The 12,391-nt window shown below is 52.5% G+C and overlaps 1 protein-coding gene across 1 annotated transcript in view; it reads left to right on the forward strand.

Moving 5' to 3' along the window:
- LOC106569734 (BAG family molecular chaperone regulator 1) overlaps positions 1-12,391 on the forward strand; it is a 64,558-nt gene that overhangs the window by 21,334 nt on the left and 30,833 nt on the right. The gene's annotated exons all lie outside the window — the stretch shown is intronic.

Raw genomic sequence — 12,391 nt, forward strand, 5'->3', positions numbered from 1 at the left:
CCTTCTACACTTAGTACTGGTCCCCTTAACCCCCCTACACTTAGTACTGGTCACTTAACCCCTCTACACTTAACCCTCCTACACTTAGCAATGGTCCCCCTAACCCCCCCTACACTTAGTACCGGTCCCCAACCCTCCTACACTTAGTACTGGTCCCCCTAACCCCCCTACACTTAGTACTGGTCCCCTAACCCCCTACACTTAGTACCGGTCCCCTAACCCTCCTACACTTAGTACTGGTCCCCTAACCCCCCTACACTTAGTACTGGTCCCCTAACCCCCCTACACTTAGTACTGGTCCCCTAACCCCCCTACACTTAGTACTGGTCCCCCTAACCCCCTACACTTAGTACTGGTCCCCTAACCCCCCTACACTTAGTACTGGTCCCCTAACCCCCCTACACTTAGTACTGGTCCCCTAACCCCCCTACGCTTAGTACTGGTCCCCTAACCCCTACACTTAGTACTGGTCCCCATAACCCTCCTACACTTAGTACTGGTCCCCCTAACCCACCTACACTTAGTACTGGTCCCCCTAACCCCCCTACACTTAGTACTGGTCCCCCTAACCCCCTACACTTAGTACTGGTCCCCATAACCCTGCTACACTTAGTACTGGTCCCCATAACCCTCCTACACTTAGTACTGGTTCCTTTTAACCCCCCTACACTTAACCCCCCTTCACATAGTACTGGTCTCCCTAACCCTCCTACACTTAGTACTGGTCCCCCTAACCCCCCTACACTTAGTACTGGTCCCCCTAACCCTCCTACACTTAGTACTGGTCCCCATAACCCTTCTACACTTAGTAATGGTCCCCTTAACCCCCCTACACTTAGTACCGGTCCCCTAACCCTCCTCCATTTAGTACTGGTTCCCCATAACCCCCCTACACTTGGTACTGGTCCCTTAACCCTCCTACACTTAGTACTGGTCCCCCTAACCACCCTACACTTAGTACTGGTCCCCTTAACCCTCCTACACTTAGTACTGGTCCCTTAACCCTCCTACACTTAGTACTGGTCCCCTTAACCCTCCTACACTTAGTACTGTTCAACCCTAACCCTCCTACACTTAGTACTGGTCCCCTTAACCCTCCTTCACTTAGTACTGGTCCCCCCTAACCCCCTACACTTAACCCTCCTACACTTAGTACTGGTCCCCTAACCCCCCTACACTTTGTACTGGTCCCCCTAACCCTTCTACACTTAGTTCTGTTCCCCTAACCCTCCTACACTTAGTTCTTGTACCCCTAACCCCCCTACACTTAGTACTGGTCTCCTAACCCCCCTACACTTAGTACTGGTCCCCATAACCCCCCTACTCTTAGTACTGGTCCCCATAACCCTCCTACACTTAGTACTGGTCCCCTAACCTCCCTACACTTAGTACTGGTCCCCCTAACCCTCCTACACTTAGTAGTGGTCCCCTAACCCCCCTACACTTAGTACTGGTCCCCATAACCCTCCTACACTTAGTACTGGTCCCTTAACCCCCCTACACTTAGTACTGGTCCCCCTAACCCCCCTTACACTTTGAACTGGTCCCCATAACCCTTCTACACTTAGTACTGGTCCCCTTAACCCCCCTACACTTAGTACCGGTCCCCTAACCCCCCGACACTTAGTACTGGTCCACTTAACCCTCCTACACTTAGTACTGGTCCCCTAACCCTCCTACACTTAGTAGTGGTCCCCTAACCCCCCTTCACTTAGTACTGGTCCCTTAACCCCCCTACACGTAGTCCCGGTCCCCTAACCTCCCTACACTTAGTACTGGTCCCCCTAACCCCCTTACACTTTGAACTGGTCCCCATAACCCTTCTACACTTAGTACTGGTCCCCTTAACCCCCCCTACACTTAGTACCGGTCCCCCTAACCCCCGACACTTAGTACTGGTCCCCTAACCTCCCTACACTTAGTACTGGTCCCCCTAACCCCCTTACACTTTGAACTGGTCCCCATAACCCTTCTACACTTAGTACTGGTCCCCTTAACCCCCTACACTTAGTACCGGTCCCCCTAACCCCCGACACTTAGTACTGGTCCCCTTAACCCTCCTACACTTAGTACTGGTCCCCTAACCCTCCAACACTTAGTACTGGTCCCCTTAACCCTCCTACACTTAGTACTGGTCCCCATAACCTCCCTACACTTAGTACTGGTCCCCTAACCCTCCTACACTTAGTACTGGCCCCCTAACCCCCTACACTTAGTACTGGTCCACTAACCTCCTACACTTAGTACTGGCCCCCCTAACCCCCCTACACTTAGAACTGGTCCCCCTAACCCCCTACCCTTAGTACTGGTCCCCTAACCCCTTACACTTTGAAATGGTCCCCATAACCCTTCTACACTTAGTACTGGTCCCCTTAACCCCCTACACTTAGTACTGGTCACTTAACCCCCCTACACTTAACCCTCCTACACTTAGCAATGGTCCCCCTAACCCCCCTACACTTAGTACTGGTCCCCTAACCCCCCTACACTTAGTACTTGTCCTTTTAACCACCCTACACTTAGTACCGGTCCCCTAACCCTCCTACACTTAGTACTGGTCCCCCAACCCCCTACACTTAGTACTGGTCCCCCTAACCCCCCTACACTTAGTACCGGTCCCCCTAACCCTCCTACACTTAGTACTGGTCCCCTTAACCCCCCTACATTTAGTACTGGTCCCCTAACCCCCTACACTTAGTACTGGTCCCCCTAACCCCCTACACTTAGTACTGGTCCCCCTAACCCCCTACACTTAGTACTGGTCCCCCTAACCCCCCTACACTTAGTACTGGTCCCCCTAACCCCCCTACACTTAGTACTGGTCCCCCTAACCCCCCTACGCTTAGTACTGGTCCCCTAACCCCCTACACTTAGTACTGGTCCCCATAACCCTCCTACACTTAGTACTGGTCCCCTAACCCACCTACACTTAGTACTGGTCCCCTAACCCCCCTACACTTAGTACTGGTCCCCTAACCCCCCTACACTTAGTACTGGTCCCCATAACCCTGCTACACTTAGTACTGGTCCCCATAACCCTCCTACACTTAGTACTGGTTCCTTTTTAACCCCCCTACACTTAACCCCCCTTCACATAGTACTGGTCTCCCTAACCCTCCTACACTTAGTACTGGTCCCCCTAACCCCCCTACACTTAGTACTGGTCTCCCTAACCCTCCTACACTTAGTACTGGTCCCCATAACCCTCCTACACTTAGTACTGGTCCCCATAACCCTTCTACACTTAGTAATGGTCCCCTTAACCCCCCTACACTTAGTACCGGTCCCCTAACCCTCCTCCATTTAGTACTGGTTCCCCGTAACCCCCCTACACTTGGTACTGGTCCCCTTAACCCTCCTACACTTAGTACTGGTCCCCTAACCACCCTACACTTAGTACTGGTCCCCTTAACCCTCCTACACTTAGTACTGGTCCCCTTAACCCTCCTACACTTAGTACTGGTCCCCTTAACCCTCCTACACTTAGTACTGGTCCCCTTAACCCTCCTACACTTAGTACTGGTCCCCTTAACCCTCCTACACTTAGTACTGTTCAACCCTAACCCTCCTACACTTAGTACTGGTCCCCTTAACCCTCCTTCACTTAGTACTGGTCCCCCTAACCCCTACACTTAACCCTCCTACACTTAGTACTGGTCCCCCTAACCCCCTACACTTTGTACTGGTCCCCCTAACCCTTCTACACTTAGTACTGTTCCCCTAACCCTCCTACACTTAGTTCTTGTACCCCTAACCCCCCTACACTTAGTACTGGTCTCCTAACCCCCCTACACTTAGTACTGGTCCCCCTAACCCCCCTACTCTTAGTACTGGTCCCCATAACCCTCCTACACTTAGTACTGGTCCCCTAACCCCCTACACTTAGTACTGGTCCCCATAACCCTGCTACACTTAGTGCTGGTCCCCCTAACCCTCCTACACTTAGTACTGGTTCCTTTTAACCCCCCTACACTTAACCCCCTTCACATAGTACTGGTCTCCCTAACCCTCCTACACTTAGTACTGGTCCCCCTAACCCCCTACACTTAGTACTGGTCCCCCTAACCCTCCTACACTTAGTACTGGTCCCCATAACCCTTCTACACTTAGTAATGGTCCCCTTAACCCCCCCCTACACTTAGTACCGGTCCCCTAACCCTCCTCCATTTAGTACTGGTTCCCCATAACCCCCCTACACTTGGTACTGGTCCCTTAACCCTCCTACACTTAGTACTGGTCCCCCTAACCACCCTACACTTAGTACTGGTCCCCTTAACCCTCCTACACTTAGTACTGGTCCCCTTAACCCTCCTACACTTAGTACTGGTCCCCTTAACCCTCCTACACTTAGTACTGTTCAACCCTAACCCTCCTACACTTAGTACTGGTCCCCTTAACCCTCCTTCACTTAGTACTGGTCCCCCTAACCCCCCTACACTTAACCCTCCTACACTTAGTACTGGTCCCCCTAACCCCCCTACACTTTGTACTGGTCCCCCTAACCCTTCTACACTTAGTACTGTTCCCCTAACCCTCCTACACTTTGTTCTTGTACCCCTAACCCCCCTACACTTAGTACTGGTCTCCTAACCCCCTACACTTAGTACTGGTCCCCTAACCCCCCTACTCTTAGTACTGGTCCCCATAACCCTCCTACACTTAGTACTGGTCCCCTAACCTCCCTACACTTAGTACTGGTCCCCTAACCCTCCTACACTTAGTAGTGGTCCCCCTAACCCCCCTACACTTAGTACTGGTCCCCATAACCCTCCTACACTTAGTACTGGTCCCCTTAACCCCCCTACACTTAGTACTGGTCCCCCTAACCCCCTTACACTTTGAACTGGTCCCCATAACCCTTTTTACACTTAGTACTGGTCCCCTTAACCCCCCTACACTTAGTACCGGTCCCCCTAACCCCCGACACTTAGTACTGGTCCACTTAACCCTCCTACACTTAGTACTGGTCCCCTAACCTCCCTACACTTAGTACTGGTCCCCCTAACCCTCCTACACTTAGTAGTGGTCCCCCTAACCCCCCCTTCACTTAGTACTGGTCCCCTTAACCCCCCCTACACGTAGTCCCGGTCCCCCTAACCTCCCTACACTTAGTACTGGTCCCCTAACCCCCTTACACTTTGAACTGGTCCCCATAACCCTTCTACACTTAGTACTGGTCCCTTAACCCCCTACACTTAGTACCGGTCCCCTAACCCCCCCGACACTTAGTACTGGTCCCCTAACCTCCCTACACTTAGTACTGGTCCCCCTAACCCCCTTACACTTTGAACTGGTCCCCATAACCCTTCTACACTTAGTACTGGTCCCCTTAACCCCCCTACACTTAGTACCGGTCCCCTAACCCCCGACACTTAGTACTGGTCCCCTTAACCCTCCTACACTTAGTACTGGTCCCCTAACCCTCCAACACTTAGTACTGGTCCCCTTAACCCTCCTACACTTAGTACTGGTCCCCATAACCTCCCTACACTTAGTACTGGTCCCCCTAACCCTCCTACACTTAGTACTGGCCCCCTAACCCCCCTACACTTAGTACTGGTCCACTAACCCTCCTACACTTAGTACTGGCCCCCCTAACCCCCTACACTTAGAACTGGTCCCCCTAACCCCCCTACCCTTAGTACTGGTCCCCTAACCCCTTACACTTTGAAATGGTCCCCATAACCCTTCTACACTTAGTACTGGTCCCTTAACCCCCCTACACTTAGTACTGGTCACTTAACCCCCTACACTTAACCCTCCTACACTTAGCAATGGTCCCCTAACCCCCCCTACACTTAGTACTGGTCCCCCAACCCCCCTACACTTAGTACTTGTCCTTTTAACCACCCCTACACTTAGTACCGGTCCCCCTAACCCTCCTACACTTAGTACTGGTCCCCCTAACCCCCCTACACTTAGTACTGGTCCCCCTAACCCCCTACACTTAGTACCGGTCCCCTAACCCTCCTACACTTAGTACTGGTCCCCTAACCCCCCTACACTTAGTACTGGTCCCCTAACCCCGCTACACTTAGTACTGGTCCCCTAACCCCCCTACACTTAGTACTGGTCCCCTAACCCCCCTACACTTAGTACTGGTCCCCTAACCCCCCTACACTTAGTACTGGTCCCCCTAACCCCCCTACACTTAGTACTGGTCCCCTAACCCCCCTACGCTTAGTACTGGTCCCCTAACCCCCTACACTTAGTACTGGTCCCCATAACCCTCCTACACTTAGTACTGGTCCCCTAACCCACCTACACTTAGTACTGGTCCCCTAACCCCCCTACACTTAGTACTGGTCCCCTAACCCCCCTACACTTAGTACTGGTCCCCATAACCCTGCTACACTTAGTACTGGTCCCCATAACCCTCCTACACTTAGTACTGGTTCCTTTTAACCCCCCTACACTTAACCCCCTTCACATAGTACTGGTCTCCCTAACCCTCCTACACTTAGTACTGGTCCCCTAACCCCCCTACACTTAGTACTGGTCTCCCTAACCCTCCTACACTTAGTACTGGTCCCCTAACCCTCCTACACTTAGTACTGGTCCCCATAACCCTTCTACACTTAGTAATGGTCCCCTTAACCCCCCTACACTTAGTACCGGTCCCCCTAACCCTCCTCCATTTAGTACTGGTTCCCCGTAACCCCCCTACACTTGGTACTGGTCCCCTTAACCCTCCTACACTTAGTACTGGTCCCCCTAACCACCCTACACTTAGTACTGGTCCCCTTAACCCTCCTACACTTAGTACTGGTCCCCTTAACCCTCCTACACTTAGTACTGGTCCCCTTAACCCTCCTACACTTAGTACTGGTCCCCTTAACCCTCCTACACTTAGTACTGGTCCCCTTAACCCTCCTACACTTAGTACTGTTCAACCCTAACCCTCCTACACTTAGTACTGGTCCCCTTAACCCTCCTTCACTTAGTACTGGTCCCCCCTAACCCCCTACACTTAACCCTCCTACACTTAGTACTGGTCCCCCTAACCCCCCTACACTTTGTACTGGTCCCCCTAACCCTTCTACACTTAGTACTGTTCCCCTAACCCTCCTACACTTAGTTCTTGTACCCCTAACCCCCCTACACTTAGTACAAGTCTCCTAACCCCCCTACACTTAGTACTGGTCCCCTAACCCCCCTACTCTTAGTACTGGTCCCCATAACCCTCCTACACTTAGTACTGGTCCCCTAACCTCCCTACACTTAGTACTGGTCCCCCTAACCCTCCTACACTTAGTAGTGGTCCCCATAACCCTCCTACACTTAGTACTGGTCCCCTTAACCCCCCTACACTTAGTACTGGTCCCCCTAACCCCCTTACACTTTGAACTGGTCCCCATAACCCTTCTACACTTAGTACTGGTCCCCTTAACCCCCCTACACGTAGCCCCGGTCCCCTAACCCCCGACACTTAGTACTGGTCCACTTAACCCCCCTACACTTAGTACTGGTCCCCTTAACCCTCCTACACTTAGTACTGGTCCCCCTAACCCTCCTACACTTAGTACTGGTCCCCTTAACCCTCCTACACTTCGTACTGGTCCCCCTAACCTCCCTACACTTAGTACTGGTCCCCTAACCCTCCTACACTTAGTACTGGTCCCCTAACCCCTACACTTAGTACTCTTCCCCTAACCCCCTACACTTGGTACTGGTCCACTTAACCCCCCTACACTTAGTACCGGTCCCCCTAACCCTCCTACACTTAGTACTGGTCCCCCTAACCCCCCTACACTTAGTACTGGTCCCCCTAACCCCCCTACACTTAGTACCGGTCCCCTAACCCTCCTACACTTAGTACTGGTCCCCTAACCCCCCTACACTTAGTACTGGTCCCCTAACCCCCTACACTTAGTACTGGTCCCCTAACCCCCCCTACACTTAGTACTGGTCCCCTAACCCCCCTACACTTAGTACTGGTCCCCCTAACCCCCCTACACTTAGTACTGGTCCCCCTAACCCCCCTACACTTAGTACTGGTCCCCCTAACCCCCCTACGCTTAGTACTGGTCCCCCTAACCCTCCTACACTTAGTACCGGTCCCCATAACCCTCCTACACTTAGTACTGGTCCCCCTAACCCACCTACACTTAGTACTGGTCCCCCTAACCCCCCTACACTTAGTACTGGTCCCCCTAACCCCCCTACACTTAGTACTGGTCCCCATAACCCTGCTACACTTAGTACTGGTCCCCATAACCCTCCTACACTTAGTACTGGTTCCTTTTAACCCCCCTACACTTAACCCCCCTTCACATAGTACTGGTCTCCCTAACCCTCCTACACTTAGTACTGGTCCCCCTAACCCCCCTACACTTAGTACTGGTCTCCCTAACCCTCCTACACTTAGTAGTGGTCCCCATAACCCTCCTACACTTAGTACTGGTCCCCTTAACCCCCCTACACTTAGTACTGGTCCCCTAACCCCCTTACACTTTGAACTGGTCCCCATAACCCTTCTACACTTAGTACTGGTCCCCTTAACCCCCCTACACGTAGTCCCGGTCCCCCTAACCCCCCGACACTTAGTACTGGTCCACTTAACCCCCCTACACTTAGTACTGGTCCCCTTAACCCTCCTACACTTAGTACTGGTCCCCTAACCCTCCTACACTTAGTACTGGTCCCCTTAACCCTCCTACACTTCGTACTGGTCCCCCTAACCTCCCTACACTTAGTACTGGTCCCCTAACCCTCCTACACTTAGTACTGGTCCCCTAACCCCCCTACACTTGGTACTCTTCCCCCTAACCCCCCTACACTTAGTACTGGTCCACTTAACCCCCCTACACTTAGTACCGGTCCCCCTAACCCTCCTACACTTAGTACTGGTCCCCTAACCCCCCTACACTTAGTACTGGTCCCCCTAACCCCCCTACACTTAGTACCGGTCCCCTAACCCTCCTACACTTAGTACTGGTCCCCCTAACCCCCCTACACTTAGTACTGGTCCCCTAACCCCCCCTACACTTAGTACTGGTCCCCTAACCCCCCTACACTTAGTACTGGTCCCCCTAACCCCCCTACACTTAGTACTGGTCCCCCTAACCCCCTACACTTAGTACTGGTCCCCTTAACCCCCCTACGCTTAGTACTGGTCCCCTAACCCTCCTACACTTAGTACCGGTCCCCATAACCCTCCTACACTTAGTACTGGTCCCCTAACCCACCTACACTTAGTACTGGTCCCCTAACCCCCCTACACTTAGTACTGGTCCCCCTACCCCCCTACACTTAGTACTGGTCCCCATAACCCTGCTACACTTAGTACTGGTCCCCATAACCCTCCTACACTTAGTACTGGTTCCTTTTAACCCCCTACACTTAACCCCCCTTCACATAGTACTGGTCTCCCTAACCCTCCTACACTTAGTACTGGTCCCCCTAACCCCCCTACACTTAGTACTGGTCTCCCTAACCCTCCTACACTTAGTACTGGTCCCCCTAACCCTCCTACACTTAGTACTGGTCCCCATAACCCTTCTACACTTAGTAATGGTCCCCTTAACCCCCCTACACTTAGTACCGGTCCCCCTAACCCTTCTACACTTAGTACTGGTTCCCCGTAACCCCCCTACACTTGGTACTGGTCCCCTTAACCCTCCTACACTTAGTACTGGTCCCCCTAACCACCCTACACTTAGTACTGGTCCCCTTAACCCTCCTACACTTAGTACTGGTCCCCCTAACCCTCCTACACTTAGTACTGGTCCCCTTAACCCTCCTACACTTAGTACTGGTCCCCTTAACCCTCCTACACTTAGTACTGGTCCCCCTAACCCCCCTACACTTAGTACTGGTTCACCTAACCCCCCCTACACTTAGTACCGGTCCCCCTAACCTCCTACACTTAGTACTGGTCCCCTAACCCCCCTACACTTAGTACTGGTCCCCTAACCCCCCTACACTTAGTACCGGTCCCCCTAACCCTCCTACACTTAGTACTGGTCCCCTAACCCCCTACACTTAGTACTGGTCCCCTAACCCCCCTACACTTAGTACTGGTCCCCCTAACCCCCCTACACTTAGTACTGTTCCCCTAACCCCCTACACTTAGTACTGGTCCCCTAACCCCCCCTACACTTAGTACTGGTCCCCTTAACCCCCCTACGCTTAGTACTGGTCCCCTAACCCTCCTACACTTAGTACCGGTCCCCATAACCCTCCTACACTTAGTACTGGTCCCCCTAACCCACCTACACTTAGTACTGGTCCCCTAACCCCCTACACTTAGTACTGGTCCCCCTAACCCCCCTACACTTAGTACTGGTCCCCATAACCCTGCTACACTTAGTACTGGTCCCCATAACCCTCCTACACTTAGTACTGGTTCCTTTTAACCCCCTACACTTAACCCCCCTTCACATAGTACTGGTCTCCCTAACCCTCCTACACTTAGTACTGGTCCCCTAACCCCCTACACTTAGTACTGGTCTCCCTAACCCTCCTACACTTAGTACTGGTCCCCCTAACCCTCCTACACTTAGTACTGGTCCCCATAACCCTTCTACACTTAGTAATGGTCCCCTTAACCCCCCTACACTTAGTACCGGTCCCCTAACCCTCCTACACTTAGTACTGGTCCCCTTAACCCTCCTTCACTTAGTACTGGTCCCCCTAACCCCCTACACTTAACCCTCCTACACTTAGTACTGGTCCCCTAACCCCCCCTACACTTTGTACTGGTCCCCCTAACCCTTCTACACTTAGTACTGTTCCCCTAACCCTCCTACACTTAGTTCTTGTACCCTAACCCCCCTACACTTAGTACTGGTCTCCTAACCCCCCTACACTTAGTACTGGTCCCCTAACCCCCCTACTCTTAGTACTGGTCCCCATAACCCTCCTACACTTAGTACTGGTCCCCCTAACCCCCTACACTTAGTACTGGTCCCCATAACCCTGCTACACTTAGTGCTGGTCCCCTAACCCTCCTACACTTAGTACTGGTTCCTTTTAACCCCCCTACACTTAACCCCCTTCACATAGTACTGGTCTCCCTAACCCTCCTACACTTAGTACTGGTCCCCTAACCCCCCTACACTTAGTACTGGTCCCCCTAACCCTCCTACACTTAGTACTGGTCCCCATAACCCTTCTACACTTAGTAATGGTCCCCTTAACCCCCCTACACTTAGTACCGGTCCCCTAACCCTCCTCCATTTAGTACTGGTTCCCCATAACCCCCCTACACTTGGTACTGGTCCCCTTAACCCTCCTACACTTAGTACTGGTCCCCTAACCACCCTACACTTAGTACTGGTCCCCTTAACCCTCCTACACTTAGTACTGGTCCCCTTAACCCTCCTACACTTAGTACTGGTCCCTTAACCCTCCTACACTTAGTACTGTTCAACCCTAACCCTCCTACACTTAGTACTGGTCCCCTTAACCCTCCTTCACTTAGTACTGGTCCCCCTAACCCCCTACACTTAACCCTCCTACACTTAGTACTGGTCCCCCTAACCCCCCTACACTTTGTACTGGTCCCCCTAACCCTTCTACACTTAGTACTGTTCCCCTAACCCTCCTACACTTTGTTCTTGTACCCCTAACCCCCCCTACACTTAGTACTGGTCTCCTAACCCCCCTACACTTAGTACTGGTCCCCTAACCCCCCTACTCTTAGTACTGGTCCCCATAACCCTCCTACACTTAGTACTGGTCCCCTAACCTCCCTACACTTAGTACTGGTCCCCCTAACCCTCCTACACTTAGTAGTGGTCCCCTAACCCCCCCTACACTTAGTACTGGTCCCCATAACCCTCCTACACTTAGTACTGGTCCCTTAACCCCCCTACACTTAGTACTGGTCCCCCTAACCCCCTTACACTTTGAACTGGTCCCCATAACCCTTTTACACTTAGTACTGGTCCCCTTAACCCCCTACACTTAGTACCGGTCCCCTAACCCCCCGACACTTAGTACTGGTCCACTTAACCCTCCTACACTTAGTACTGGTCCCCTAACCTCCCTACACTTAGTACTGGTCCCCTAACCCTCCTACACTTAGTAGTGGTCCCCCTAACCCCCCTTCACTTAGTACTGGTCCCCTTAACCCCCCTACACGTAGTCCCGGTCCCCCTAACCTCCCTACACTTAGTACTGGTCCCCTAACCCCCCTTACACTTTGAACTGGTCCCCATAACCCTTCTACACTTAGTACTGGTCCCCTTAACCCCCCTACACTTAGTACCGGTCCCCTAACCCCCCGACACTTAGTACTGGTCCCCCTAACCTCCCTACACTTAGTACTGGTCCCCCTAACCCCCTTACACTTTGAACTGGTCCCCATAACCCTTCTACACTTAGTACTGGTCCCCTTAACCCCCCCTACACTTAGTACCGGTCCCCTAACCCCCCGGACACTTAG

This window comes from Salmo salar, chromosome ssa14 (genome assembly GCF_905237065.1).
Source record: "Salmo salar chromosome ssa14, Ssal_v3.1, whole genome shotgun sequence".
Taxonomy (NCBI): Eukaryota; Metazoa; Chordata; class Actinopteri; order Salmoniformes; family Salmonidae; genus Salmo; species Salmo salar.